Raw genomic sequence first — 15,604 nt, forward strand, 5'->3', positions numbered from 1 at the left:
CTCGTCCCTGTCAATTTTTTAGATGTTCATCTCAGTGTTCTGGGAGGCCCAGTAGGAAGTTCTGGGAAATAATTCTGGGATAAAAGAAGTTTTAAACAATGCCCATTTCAAACACCAGAACACTGTAAATAAACCAAGCCTGCCGTTTACTTCCCTTTTAGCCATAAATACATCTTTTCCTCTTCTGGATCGTATTGGTTCCCTCTTATAGGACCTCAAGCCTGCAGCATCCTTGGCAGATTTAGTTTATCTCCATTCTTCATCTAGTCTTTCCTCAGTCATCTGGCCTTCCTATTGCTCTCTTGATCCCGAAAACTTAGCCTCTGTGCACCAGTGCCAAACTGAATCTTGGCGATAGAGTTTTGGGTGAAGTAGAAAAGAATAGCTTTACTGCTTTGCCAGGCAAAGGGGGACACAGCGGGCTCATGTCTCTCAAAACTGTGTGTCCCAATCTGGGAGGATTTGGTGAGGAGTGTTATAGCAATAGTTCAAGGGTGCATTGCCAATAATGATTAGGGTATGTGCAGGGCCTACACTCATTTAATCTGGCCTCAGGTGGTCTCTTGAAGAGCTTCTATGGTTCCTTTAATCTGGAATGAAGAATGCTAACATCTTCCATTGTTGGGGGTTTTAGTTCTGTAAAGAGCTCAAAGGTATTGTTATGTGTATCCCTTGAGGCAGAACCAGGACCCTGCCCCAAGGCTGCGCTATTGTTTCTTGGCTGCTTCTCCCTTGTCTCTGCATCCCCTCCCCCCTCCCCCCCCCCCCGATTAGCAACCGTTTGAATCTGCCCTTTGGAATTCAGGGAAGGTCATGGAGGCTGGAGTCTATTCCCTACAAACAAGAAACGGGGGACACGGAAAGGCTTCTGTGCCCAGGAGCCCCACAAGGTCCTGCTCAGTTTCACTCTTAGGCTGTACACTCCTTCCTGCAATTGCTTGAGCAAAGGACATCTGAATTTTAATGGGCATACTTGTTGATGTTCATGTGCACTGGTATTTAAGAACTACCATCTTAATCTATTGATTGTACTTTCTTTCTTTTTTTTTGCGGTACACGGGCCTTTCACTGTTGTGGCCTCTCCCATTGCGGAGCACAGGCTCCAGACGCACAGGCTCAGTGGCCATGGCTCACGGGCCTAGCCACTCCGCGGCATGTGGGATCTTCCCGGACCGGGGCACGAACCCATGTCCCCTGCATCGGTAGGCGGACTCTCAACCATTGCACCACCAGGGAAGCCCCTGTACTTTCTTAATATATTCATTCCCTTCTCTATAAAAGATAGAAGCAGGAATCTATATTGGTTAAGAACAAGAACGCTGGAGCTCTGACATTAAGTAGCTGGGCCAGTTCCTTAAACTCTGTGCTTCCATCTCTTTATCTGTAAAATGAGAATAATAAGAGTACCTCGTCCACAGAGGCTAATAAGAAAGATTAAATGAGTAAATATTTGTAAAGTATTTAGAAGACTGTCTTGCATACAACCAGCTATTATATTGCATAATAACTAATATCATTACTGAATCCTTCCTATCAACATTGAAAGCTATGCAAGACTCTCCTATTATCCTCTGTAGACCCTTTATCTCTCTCTTTCTATAGTCACAATAATATCACCTTCCCTTTTTTATTATTTCCTCCACCAGATACTGTTCCCTTTCCCCAGCAGGGCTTTAGTACCAGATAAGATGCTTTTCTCAGCTCCACCCTTTAACCTAGTTATTTTCTACTCATTCTTCCATTGTCAGCTCACTGGTCCCTTTTGTAGGGAACCTTCAGACTAAGCAAATACCCCTGTTATGTGCTTTAAAATCCTTCATAGCATTTATCACAATCGTAATTTTATATTTATGTGTACAACTATTTGACTAATGTCTGTCTCCGCAACTAGACTGAAAGCTCCAAAAGATGTGGGATTCTGCTGATATTTCCATAAATGTTTCCCCAGTGCTGAGCACTGGGCCTGGCACATAGTAGGTTCTCATAGGTCTTTGGTACATGAGTGATGAACAAATATGAATGTACATAAAAATCCTAAGGAGAGAGACAAGGCAGGGCTGCTGGTAAGTAGTTCACCATTATTTAAAGAGTCTACCTTTGATATAAGACAGACCCGAGGACCAGTCTTCACTCTGCCATGTGCCAGCTATGTAATCTTGGGCAAGATTCTTAACTTTTCAAGGGATTCCCTTTCCTCATCTGTAAAATGGCCATACCACTCTAGGGAAGTACAGTGTCTACCATACAGAGTTCTTATGGGGATTAAAGAGAAAATGCGTGCATAGGTCTTACCACAATGCTTGGGCCAAAGCAAATGCCCTATAAATGTTCACTATGATGCAATGATAATGAATTTCCTCCTGTTAACAAAACTCCCGAGAGGTCCACAGTCTTCTCAGTGGCTAACTTCAACCATGCAACCCTTAAGTGATCTATTATGCATTTCCTATCCCATCTTTACTCACAGCAAGGAGACTGCGATGCCTTGGATATCTCCTGCACAAACTGGTCAGAGTTTGCTCTATCCCTTGCCTACTCTTGCTGTCTGTCACTGCTTTGACCTGCTCAGCTTGCCTGGTACTTTTTTCTGCTGCTAACACCGAGGCATGCACCTCTGTGCACATTCATCAATTGCCAGGGCCTTTGCCAGAACTACTCTGTCCTCTTCAGTGCCACCCCTGCCATTTCCTTTCCTCAGCAGGGGTGGGCTCCCTCTTTCCTTTACTGCCGTTGGCAGACTAGAAAAAGGAACGAAGCCTGACCCCCTCGGAGCGAGACGAGTGATCTGTGAGGCACAGCTTTTCTAATGTGCCCTTTGTCCTTTGGGCTCTGAGGTTTCCTCTCTCCAGGGCATGCCTCCGAGGGCCCAGGCGAGGACTGTCATGATCTTCCCGGAGATCCTAGATGGCGGCTCTATCTCCCTACATCAGTGAGGTTGGGGGCAGTGAGAGTGACAGGAAGGAGTGTCAACCCTAGGAAACATGGAGCAACTATTGTGCAAGCTCTCTTTCACCTCTAGGACATGCATCTTTTTTCTCTCCCTCCAAACCCTAGGCCAACTTTCTCTCATGAAGAAAATCCTTCTTCCTCGTACAAAGTAGTCTTATCCTGGTCCAAGGGCATTTGCAGATCAGCCAGGGCCATTCAGAGGGGCCCTGAGCAGTTTTAAAGTCCTAAGATGCCCCCACTTTAGACAATAATTTTTATGTTATACTTCTTATTTTCACACTAAGGAACATTTGGTTCATCCCTTCCCTTGACACCTTATCCACGACACTCTTCTTTCCATTTATTTGGTGAGGGTTTTTTTGTTTTGTTTTGTTTTCTGCAGTAGCAATGGGAGTGGGTAGGGCAATTAGATTATATGCTCTTTTGCTTCTCTGAAGTGGCCTTGAAAAAGTTTGAAAATCACAATTGGAGGAACCCATCAGGGAGGAAAATTTACTCTGGCCAGACCTCCTGTGAGGAATAAATAGAAATAGAAATAGTCAAATAAGCAGTGTTCTACCTAAATTTTGTTAATCTTTTCCCAAGGTAAAGTGCGTACAATTATTTTTTACAGGATGCTTTGCTGATTTTTCTTTCAAGGACAAAAGATTTGTAGTCTGAGCAGCTGGATCACTTCCTCCCACTATTTTGTCCTTGGAGACATTTGGCCCATTAAAAGGAGCCCACGGATTCCATTTCAACAGATGCATCTCACATTTATTCAGGATATAAGTGATAGGGTGACTCATTGTGCTGCTAATACAATTACAGTCTTTGTTGTTTAAGAATCATATCTTGATTCCATATAGGCAAAGAGATTTATCATTCTACTCTGTTGTAAGGAAAGACTAAAAGGACAATATATGTGTAACATTGTCAGAGAAACTGGAATGTTCCTATGTGAGAATAAAATGAACAGTCTGTCATTTGATTCACAGCCTTAGGTGAATGCACACAGAGTGTGGGCTTTCTGAAATTCAGTATAAAGTCAGGGACTCCTGGGTTTGTAACACTGGAAAACCTACAGTGAGGTGCTCTGGGTAGCTGGCTGTTGAGAAATAAAAAAGAGAGAAAGAGCTCTTATTCACTTTCTTATATGTTTTGTACAAATTCTATCTCTATGTGAGTAAAATGCAAGTACTGGCAAGTACAGTATTTGAATTTCACTTTGGATCGCTTTTGGACAAACGTGTACCTACATTTAAATTCTCCAGAGCAAATTTTTGAAAAAGCTTTATTATTAAGGCAATTCTGTTTTTCCTTCAACAATGTCTGTCCCTTCCCTTTCTTTCTTCTCCTACTTTTAGCTCCCAGTTTCTGTAGGGGTTCTTGAAGCAGCAGGAAGAGTGAATACAGCTGCCTACTCTCCCTCAAACTACTTTCCTGGGGCCAAAAATTTCATTCAGGAAGTGAAAGAAACAAGGTACCTACCTGATGGGGGTGGGGGTGGGGGTGGGGGGTGGGTGTCTTGCCACTGATAAGCAGGAAAAACATCCTTGTGATTTTTCTCTAAGGTCTTAATTTAGAAGTAATTTAAGCAGATGAGGGTTTGAATCTCAGCTCTGCTATTTACCAGTTGGGTGACCCAGAGCAGATTATCCTAACTCTTAGTGAGAAATAGTTTACATAAAATGGTGTCACAGTTCTACTCTCCTTAGAGGATCATCAAAGGATTCTGAATGATGTCACACTGACTGGTGCATACTTAGTATACAGTAAATGTTAGCTATTCTTTTTCTTTTAATTATTATACTCTCAGGACTAATTGGTAGCCAAATGCATGAGAGTTATGGACTATTTGGAAGCCAGCTCCAGTTAACTGAGTGAAAAAAGAGGTGGAATATAGTTTTTGACATACGACCTATTATTTGATCTCTGGTGGGCTAGTTAACCTCAAATCCAAGGAACTATATACCAATCATAGGACTGGATTTTGATTAAGGTTATATTAACCATGATTTGATTCAACAATGAACAGACAATAAGAGCATGTCATAGGTTAAAGGAATTAGGAAGAAGTAAGAGAATCCTTGACTTAAGATAGGCAAAATGTTGATATTTTGTGCTCAAGAGGCAGTGTTGTATAACAGAAAGCCATATGCTTTGTAACTAGAGAGACATGGGTTCAGATTCCAACTCTAAGAGGTACCCATTGTGTAAATTTAAGGAAAATGTTTCCTTTTTTTTCCCCCCTATAATATGTGGATAAGCATACTTACTTTGGAGTATCAAAAAGATTGAATAGATAGCTCATTTTAAAGTACTTACTAACACCATGCTAGGCATACAGTAATTTCTCAGAAAATGTTAGTGCCTTTTTTTCTCCCTGTTCTCACCTCTTTAATGATGCATAAAGCTATGATTTGACACTAACTCTAAATTTAGCTCATACTCTGTCCTAAAGAGTGTTTTCTCTGCTGGCTCATGATCTGATTTGCTCATTTCCTGAGAAGCCGTCTCTCCTTGCTGGCTTTGTCCGCTCAAGCTTGACACAGCCCATCTTAACTAAGTGTTAGATATCAGATTTTTGTCTCAGATGAATTTCTAATTGATGACATATAATTCTACCTAGAATTGCATTGGTTGGGGAATGTGTCTTCAGCTACACCATGTAGGTGAACCTCTGTGTATATATTACCAGTAACAGCCACTTGGGATTTTTTTTTTTTTTTGAAAGTAGGTAAAGCATAAATCATGAATTAATAAAATACTCTGACAGTGAAGCTGGTTCTGCATCTGACTAAGGGGATTAATTCTCCATAGCCATGACTGAAAGAAATCAGATTATAGTTTCAACAAAATAGTAAACTTTGGTGGTTTCTTTCTTTCCCTCTCAGTTTGATGTTCTGGTGATTTTGTATTACAATCCACAGTCCCGGTGCCTGCTTTTAAAATGAAGTTTTATTAGTACACAGCTGCACCCATTCATTGATGTATTGTCCATAGCTGCCTTCAGGCTACAAGGTAGAGGTGAATAGTTGCACAGAGAATAAACCATGTGTGGCCCCCAAAGCTGAAAAGTATTTACTATCTGGCCTTTTACAAGAAAAGTTTGCTGACACTTGTTGTAAAGAATTAGAAAACTATTTATGTGTTAACCTATGCTTGGGCTCTGGGGCATAGGGTGAATGGTTTCTAGAAGAGGACACAGTAGGCCTGTGACAAATGTCAATTGAATTCAATATCTACAAAGCATTAGTGTTGAAAAAATGTTAGTAGCAATTCTTAGCATAACGACATTAATTGGTTCTCACTGAACACAGAAGAGTGATCTCTACTGTTAAAGAAAGGTTTGGCATCATTGAAAATGGACACTCTCATGAATCCAGTTGAGGCGAAGGAAGGGTGAAAACTTCCTAACTAGAGGTCGCTGAGCTCCACCCAACTGTCTGGTGAATTCCCATGGTGTCAGGCCACTGTGAAGCCTTGCTCATGAATGGAAGGCCATTTTTTTTTTTTTTTTTTTTTTGCGGTACGCGTGCCTCTCACTGTTGTGGCCTCTCCTGTTGCGGAGCACAGGCTCCGGATGCGCTGGCTCAGCGGCCATGGCTCACGGGCCCAGCCGCTCTGCGGCATGTGGGATCTTCCCGGACTAGGGCACGAACCCGTGTCCCCTGCATCGGCAGGCGGACTCTCAACCACTGCGCCACCAGGGAAGCCCTGGAAGGCCATTTTTAAATTTTTCCTGCTAGTAAACCTTCAACACGAAGCCTTCCTGCCTTTTCTCTATCCAAACATCTCATTCTCCCCAGGATCGGCGTGACTCCGTCCAGTCCCTCCCACAATGCTGTGGCAAAGAAATGGAAAAACTATTCAAGTTGAAAAATTACACCAACTGGTAAAATTTAGCTGGCTCACTTAAAATGTCATGCATCTGTAGCTTCATTGAATGACTTTATTTATCCAGAAGGAGCTCCAACCTCTGGTCTAATGGGGCTTTGGTGGCTAACTCTATCCAGCCAGAGCTGTATGTTGACTCTTTGTGTTCAGTTGACCCTCTCCCGAGCCTGGGAGTGTGGGAACCAGTACCTGGGCAGAGCTGAGCCTAGACCACACACTCATTTCACAGAGCCCATTAAACGGTTATCATATGATGCTATGTTACTCCTCCTGTTGACCTTGCCCTGAACGGCTGTGTGTCGAATTACTAATTATCCCTGCAGCTTTGCTACGTAAATGCCAGTTAATTTCCATCTCCACTTTTGGAAGCCACACTGCTCAGACAGAGCCACTGCAATAACCTCAGGAGCTAGCTGTTTCTTGCAAGGCAGTGAGATGCCATCTACCACCCCTGTAACCATTACCACCAAGAAATGTTTTCTTAAGTACACAAGAATAGCTAAAGACCAGAAAAAAAAAAAGGAAGAAAGAAAAGAAAAAGCCTTGCATTCACTATTCAACTCTGGATCATTCTCATGCTTCAGTTTCATGCCTGGTTGACACTGGACACTTGCCTGTGCTGTATGGAAATAACAAGTCACCATCTGGGGGTTTCATCATCTTACTCAGAGGCAGGCATGTCTCTAAGGATTATGCTTTGCCTACTTGGCACGGAAATCCTGCTTTAGCTTCAGTGATTAGCAAATGTAGGGACTGATTTCCCTCAGTCTAGACCCCAAAGACTAGCCCAGACAGACATAGGAATTCCCACGAAAACCCTCTAGGCTGCAGGCCATGATTTACCTTCTGTTGTAATATTCTTGCTAGGATATTGCTCGTAAGGTTTTGCAGATCTTTCAGTTTAAATTGACCCATTAATCTGGGATTACAAAGTGTTAAAATCACGATCATATATATATATATATATATTTTTGCGGTACGTGGGCCTCTCACTGTTGTGGCCTCTCCCATTGCGGAGCACAGGCTCCGGACGCACAGGCTCAGTGGCCATGGCTCATGGGCCCAGCCGCTCCGCGGCATGTGGGATCTTCCCGGACCGGGGCACGAACCCGCATCCCCTGCATCGGCAGGTGGACTCAACCACTGCGCCACCAGGGAAGCCCCACGATCATATTTGAAGAAGATAACTCAGGAGCACCGTAGGTCACACAGGAGTGGGCAATGGGCGTGGGCTGGAAGCACAGTTAGGAGGCTGATGATTATTTTTTTGATTTAAGCATTATTTTCTATGTTAAAATTATTTGTAGCCATCAGAAAATAATGGACTACATGGATCTCTCACATATGGCTAAATTCAAAGGGCTTTGATTTTAAAATAAGAACCCAGGTTTAATTGATTCTTTTGTCAATCAGCACTAAAATCAAGGCAAGGGTCTTAACCTAAGTAGTGTTTGTTGTTTTACTGGGTGTTTTTTGGGTGAATTTCTTAGTTGTCTTTAGAATTACTGATGCGTAGTTACCTACACCAAGAAATAAACAAAAAGATGCTTATTTTTATGAATACAAAGGGCAGTATTACTTTCTTCACTTCTTCTTTAAACATTTGTTGGGCTTCTGCCACATACCCGGCCCTGTGCTCGGTGCTGGACATACAACAACGAGACACATGACGTTCTGTTCCTGCCCCACGAGGTGACGGTACCTCCTGAGGCAAGATCAGTTAGAATAGATGTAAATTCACACATTACGCAACGAAACACAATACCGTTACAAATGAGTGTTTAGTGACACCATGCCCTCTACATCAACATACCAATTGTTTCTAGTTTATTACAATTCAGCAAAGCTTCTTTTCTTTCCATCAATGTCGTTTAATTGGGAAGAGCACTCTACGTTTTGGAGAAAACTTTGGAATACTTTTCTGTTTGGAAATACATGTCCCATCATTAGTGTTTATTTCAAAACTCTTCTATCATGATTGAAGTTTTACTTTCTCCCAACCTATCTTTCTGGCCATATCTTTCATTATTCCCCCTTCCTGCTCAATGCTCTAGTCAAACCAAGCAGCTTCTCTTGTCCTAAGATGCCTGACCTTTTCCCATCTCGCTGTCTTTGCTCACCATGTCTCCTTTGCCTGAGAGGCCCTTCCTCCACCTACCCACATCTCCACCTGCCTAATCCTACTCAGTTCCAAGAGCCGGCCTCTATGCCGTCTCCTTTATGAAGATGTGCCTGCAGAAGAGGGAGTTAAGCTTTCTGTTCTCCTCTGAATAATTAGAGCACTTTCTACTTCTCAGCAATAATGCAGGGCCAATAACATGTGTGTATATTTCTCTGCTTTTCTATTGGCGTGTCAGCTTACAGAAAGCAGGGATAATACCTTACTTTTATTACATTGCTTATAAAAACGTTTAATTTATTTATATATTGTAATAGGTAATTATAATTACATGTAATATAATTCTACTACATGTGATTATAATAATATATACTTATTATAATATTTAATTATACAATTATAATTATATTTTTATTTGTAATAAATAAGTTTTATTACCTCAATTATCCATGAAGACATGGCACACATATTTCTTGAGAACTTCCTATGTGTCAAGTTCCATGCAAGGCTCTGGAGATATAGATACCCTTACTCCCCATCTTACTGGTGGGCATGAAATACATGGATGCTATAAATATGGTATTTGTGTGATACCAAATGAATGCTCAAATACTCTTCAAATCTGGCCCAGTTCTTGACCTGTGTTGAAGTTGAGGTCCCAGAGGCCATGGGGAATGAATTTTTCTTAGGGGTTTACACTCTCTGACAGTGCTTGTTTTTAGTGGTATCTGACTCTTTATATACCTTGCATCATGAAAATTTGGTTAGGTCAACACTGGATCACCAGGAGAGAAGAGCTGGGCAACTCTTCAAACTAGCAGCTGCAATTTGTAATCAGGCCCAGGGGTGTAGCTTCTGCTATTGTCCAGGCTGCCTAACTGCCTCTTCCAGTCATGCAGTAGAGTGGCAAAGTTGGAAAAGTATAGGCTGCTTTGGTGTTAGACTTGCCTTTAGTATAGACATAGCTTCACCCATAACTAGAGGGAAAGCTTTGAGGGGGTGCCTATTTCATTTGTAAAATAAGATAGTAATAACCCTCCTCAGTGAAGATAAGTAAAATATGTAAACTCTAGTGTCCATAACTATGTCCATAAACTATGTATAGTCTGTAGGCCAAATCTGACCTGCTGCTTGTTTTACAAATAAAGTTTTGTTGGAACACAGGGACACCAATCTATTACATATTTTCTATGTGTCTGCGTAACATAGGCAGCACTGAATAGTCACAAGACGGTATGGCTCATGAAGCCTAAAATATTTACTATCTGGACTTTTATAGACAAAGTTTGCGGATCCCTGGACTAGAACACAGCCCTGCACCTGGAAGATAGTCAATAAATATTAATTGTCATAATTATTCTCTTTTTCACCAGACCTAATCTGGGTGAGAGTGGAAAAGAAAGGCTGGAGAAGAGTTGGCAGGAGACGGACTAGGGTGGCTAATTTTCTCTTTCCATTTATTGGAAATTCAAAGTGAAACTGAACTTGAGGCTGGGACTGAAACTTAATAGAGACCTGAAGAAGTAAAATTTCTTTCTTTTTTTTTTTTTTTTTCTTATTGAAAACTGTCCAAAACTTCTCTGGACAGTTTTCTGGTCCCCAAACTTTTTCTTTCCTCTTGGAAAGCACTATATGTCACTGTTGAAGTTAATATTTTGTTCTTAATAATGGTTGTCATTGGTAGAGATCACGAAAGTCTTCCATCAGAGCATAGCACTGCCATTCCAGGCAGTTTTTGCCTGTGTTGGTATTGATTTCAATTAAAACAAGTTATCTGAATCACTGGGCTTCCTGTTGGCTGCACTCAATGCCCAGTGATGCAAATGGAAAGCCTGTTTCAAACCTATGATATCTGGTTACTTACAACAAGGCCCAGGCAGCTGGGGTATAAACAAACCTCAAGCACCAATCAGTGTAGAAGGAAATGATCTTCATTTGCCCTACATGATGTCATCCATCTTGAGCCTGACAATTTTCTAACAATTATTGACTGTGAGGCCAGGCAAATCTTACAAATTCATCTTATTCCTTATCAGGGCAGGTAGTCAAGCGTATCCCAAAACATTTGATTTGGTTCAATTCCTTGTGTACATATCCTTTCCTTCTCTCTCTCTCTCTCTCTCTCTCTCTCTCTTTTTTTCCCCTCCATTATGTCAATCTCTGTGGGAGGAGTTTGTGTGTTTGCACAAAGCATAGCATGATGGTGTTCCGTGTCTGTGTGTTTATTCTGTGGGCCAGCATTTGAAGGGCTTTTCTCTTCTACTTGTTAGCTTACAAATAGCCTAACCCAGTGATCAGACACCTTCATTTCACATAATGATTCAGCAATTTGTGTCAGCATGGTTCTTCATAATAGCAAAACAGACCATCATTTCCAAAGATACATGGCACATGAGGCCAAATGTATAGAACATGTTGTAATTTGTGCTTTTGTAAATTCACATATTTGAATCGTTGCCTAAGGCTTGTGTACTAGATCAAGTCACCTAGCTAGAAAGTGAGCCTAAGTCACTGTGGAACAGATTGACTGTTTTTTTCCCAAATTGCCTTCTTTCAGACACGTAGCTAGACGATATTTCCTAGCCTCCTTTGCAGTTAGATGCAGCCTTGTGTCAGAGTTGTGGTCACTGAACGAGGTAGAAGGGATATACACCTTTTTCAGGCCTAGGTCGTAAAATCCTCTCAAATGCAATCCTCTAATCTCTTTACCGATCTTACAGCTGAATAGAGAGGACTGCAAGGACATACAGGAGGGAGATGTGGTGAGATGGAAGGGGCCTGGGCTCCTGAATGTGAATGTGGAGCAGATCTCCTAGCCCCGCACCTGCCATCACCAGCCCACATCGCACTGTGATGAGATTTTTTTTTTTTTCTTTTTTTTTCCGTGCGCGGGCCTCTCACTGTTGTGGCCTCTCCCATTGCGGAGCACAGGCTCCGGACGCGCAGGCTCAGCGGCCATGGCTCACGGGCCCAGCCGCTCCGTGGCATGGGGGATCCTCCCGGACCGGGGCACGAACCCGTGTCCCCTGCATCGGCAGGCGGACTCTCAACCACTGCGCCACCAGGGAAGCCCTAAAAAGGCTCTTTTATGTAGTTTTTCCTCCACAGCTTTCCTGTGCTGGAGGTAACTTGTTCAATGTCAAGGTAACAATAAGGGCTTGATGCCTTAGTTTCATTTTGTAAGCAGAACTCTTTTTGGTAGAAATACCTGTTTTCCCTGGGTGGGTCCATTACTCTATATTAATTAAGCCAACTGTCTATGAAATATCAAGCCTAACTATTGGGCAGAAAATGGCAAATTATTTTGTCTTTGTTGGGCTGAACGTTTATTTGTATCTTAGAGGGAAGTGAGTACGGCATTAAGGAGGCAAGGATGAGGAGGTAATTTTGCAGGTGTGGAATCTGCAGAAGGTTTAGTGTTACTCTGTGATTCTCCTCTGCCACTGGCTGGCCTGATCCAGGCAAGGCAGCAGTTTTAGGCTTGATCACAGAGTGAGAATTTTGCAGAGCATAGTGTCAGACCTAGGATGGACACACACATGAGCAAGAAGCACAGCGCTATTGTTAAAACCAGGAAGATGCTGGGAACATTCGTTTCTGCTACTTCTCCCGAGCTGACTGATGCTTGGGGGCTCAGAGAGTTTAGCTAACTTAACCTAAGGTCACAGACTAATAAGTTGTGGAGCCAGGATTTGAATCCAGGAAGCCTAATTCCAGAACCCGTGCATATAACCCCTCTTGTGTAGGAGGAAGCATTTCCTGGACTGTGTGTGTAGGATAGACTGGAATAGGGAGAGGCTAGAGACAAGGAGCCTATTTAGGAAGACTCTAAATATGAAGTTATAGGAATCTGGAAGAGGGTGCATATTTAGGGACTCTGATTTACATGGAGTAGCTGCTTCACAAACAACACTTGAAAAGGTGAACGAGTGAGTTTCTTTCACTACAGGGGCAAGTGTTGCTGTCACCACCACGTTCTGGGTAGTCACGTCTTTACGGTACTTCTCTGCTTTACCCACACATCATTGCTGGCAGAGCCACTGAGTCACAGCTTCCCGGGGGATGATCGCCGCCCCCCACCAATGGCTCAGCCTGCACTCTCCAAACAGATGGAAGGCACCCTGCCCTTTTGCTAGATCCTCAGTCACCACTGTCACAGTTCTTTATTGCCTTTTCCCATCCTTTCCTCTGCGGGTTCAGCGCTGTTAACCGAAATTTAATTCATTCTTCCTTCATGCTACTTACAACGTCCCAGTAGAAAGCCTCTTCTCTGGAAGTCCTCTTGCCCTTTCTCTCACCCTTTCTTTTGCATTTGGTGCTAAGGATGGCATAGGGGGTTATTAAAAGATAAAAAGAGTCTCTCTTCAGTTTCACAAATGCAATTCTTTTCTGATTTGCTGATATTTAGAACCTGGGAACGTTAGCCTACATTCCCAGTCTATGCTCCCCGCTGCCTAAATCCTCATGCTAGAAAAGCAGTCAGCAAACTTAAAACCCACGATTGCTCTCAGTGGGTCTAAGCAAGTCCCATATTTCATCTGCAGTTGGAAATGGAGAAGAACAAAGGAAGGAAAGGAAAAGTGGTAGGACAAAGGGGATGGGGTGAAGAAGAAAGAGAAAAGCGTGGAGAAAGCTTGCTTGTACTAAAAGCATGCACTCTTATCTTCAAGATGTCCACTTAATGCCATTTTTATTTCTTATGTGGTAGAAGCTGACGTCACTTTCTGGGGATAAAATGGTAGGATATCTTTGAAAGTAATTTTTACAGGAATGAACAATTTTGTAAAATTTCTGACACAGGCTTGTATAACCAAGATGATTTTTTTTTTAAAAAAGGATGGTTTAATGTGAAAAATCTATTTCTGGTAGGTATTATGCCTCTCATAACGTGGTCATCTTTTAAATGACAGTAATTAAAGTGCAGTGGGGCTGTGCATGAGCGGTAGCCAGAGGCATTGGAAAGATGGGAAAGGAAGAGCAGAAAAAACCCCGATCACTTTGGTTCCAGAAAACCTCCTAAAAAGAGGAAGGCGTATCAGGCCCTCAAAGCCACCCAAGAGAAGCAGGCACTTTTGCAAGCAAAGGAGCAGAGGAAATGAAAAGAGCTCCAGCTTAAGTGACTAGAATGGTTCCTAAATGATTCCCGGCAGCAACTACACGACAGGGTGCACCTCAGATGGTTAGAAGGGAAACCCCATGGCTTGAAAGGGCCAGATAAACCTTTCTTGGCCTTTGTTGTAGGCATCCAAAGGATTAATGTGGTGAGTACCATTGCAAGACTTTGCCTAAGTAAGATTTTCAGTGGTATCTTCGTGAAAGTAAACCCTCACACCATGAAAACGCTTTGGTATAGTGGACTCTTATGTGGCCTGGGGAATTTCCAAATCTCAAGTCTGTTTGGGAACTCAGCTTGAAACACGGACAAGCCAAGGTCAAGAATAAAATCATCCCTCGGACAGACAACACAGTGACTGAGGAGCACCTGGGGAAGTTTGGTGTCATTTGCTTGGAAGACTTCATTCACGAAATTGCCTTCCCAGAGAAGAATTTTCAGGCGATCTCGGGGTTCTTGTGCCCTTTCCAACTCTCCGTGGCCCATCACACTACCAAGAATAGGGTGGGCTTCCTCAAGGAAGTGAGCTCACCTGGTTATGGAGGCAAACACATCAATCGGCTCATCCAGCAGCTGAACTAAACTTGGAATCTCTGAAAGTACAAGTGCTTTGGAAGAATGTGTTTTTGTTTTATGTAATTGTTACCCAGTATCTTCAAAGACGGTTATTTTCTGCTATATCCTCAGAAACTGGAGGGGAAGTGTCAGGGAAAAGATGGCGATGTTCACAGCAGGCACTTTTCATCCCACCCCAGTTCCAAGGAAAAGCTCCTGTGTATTTTCCACATTAGCCACCATGCACCTCTGAAACCAGCAAAGGACTCATGCCATGGAGGAGGGAGTCCTGTTTTGTCATATCTTCTTTCCTGGGCTTTAATGTTGGTGAATGAATACCCACGCATGAATACAAGACAGCAGTGGACCAAGCCCAGGGGCATACTTGAACGTGGGGATTCCCACGGCCTTGTTTCGGGAAGAACTTGAAATACAATTAGAAAGAAGTGCACACACATATAAAAATTATGACAATTAACCTGGAACAACTATTCAGGAAGGCTGAAGTGAAGTCTATGAAATCATGAAGGGTGTAGCTTCATAATAAACAATAGCTCAGTTTCACAGATGTTTAGTTTATGGATTTCAACTCATGTACTAAGCCCTGAGAATACAGAGATAAAAGAGACACAGTCCTGCAGTGAACTGGGGACTCATACAGTAATTCATGTAGAACAGGGGTAGTGGTGGGCTTCCTAAATGATGTGAAGGATGTAGTAAGTCTTGAGTGAGTAGATCTTCAGAAGAAAACGTTGCAGTCAGAAGAAAGGAAGGGCCTCTGAGGAACTATGAGGATTGTTCAGAATTGATAGAGCTTAAAACGTGAAGCAGAGAGTGGTGGGCAATGAGAGGTGAGAAGTAAGAACACCTTGCCACTTTTACATGGCAATTAGGACATTTAAAGATTCTATTATTCCATGGAAAGGCTCACGTTCCAGTGGTGCTGGGAAAACTGAATAACTACATGTAAAAGAATGCAATTAGAACGT

At 42.6% G+C, this 15,604-nt stretch overlaps 1 pseudogene across 1 annotated transcript; it reads left to right on the forward strand.

Moving 5' to 3' along the window:
* Positions 1–13,910: 13,910 nt before the first annotated feature.
* Positions 13,911–14,642, forward strand: LOC308625146 (large ribosomal subunit protein uL30-like; annotated as a pseudogene). Its single transcript has one exon. The product of its transcript is annotated as a large ribosomal subunit protein uL30-like (transcript).
* The last annotated feature ends 962 nt before the right edge of the window (positions 14,643–15,604 follow it).

Source organism: Mesoplodon bidens, assembly GCF_964165515.1.
Source record: "Mesoplodon bidens genome assembly, chromosome: 11".
In the NCBI taxonomy this organism is placed as follows: Eukaryota; Metazoa; Chordata; class Mammalia; order Artiodactyla; family Ziphiidae; genus Mesoplodon; species Mesoplodon bidens.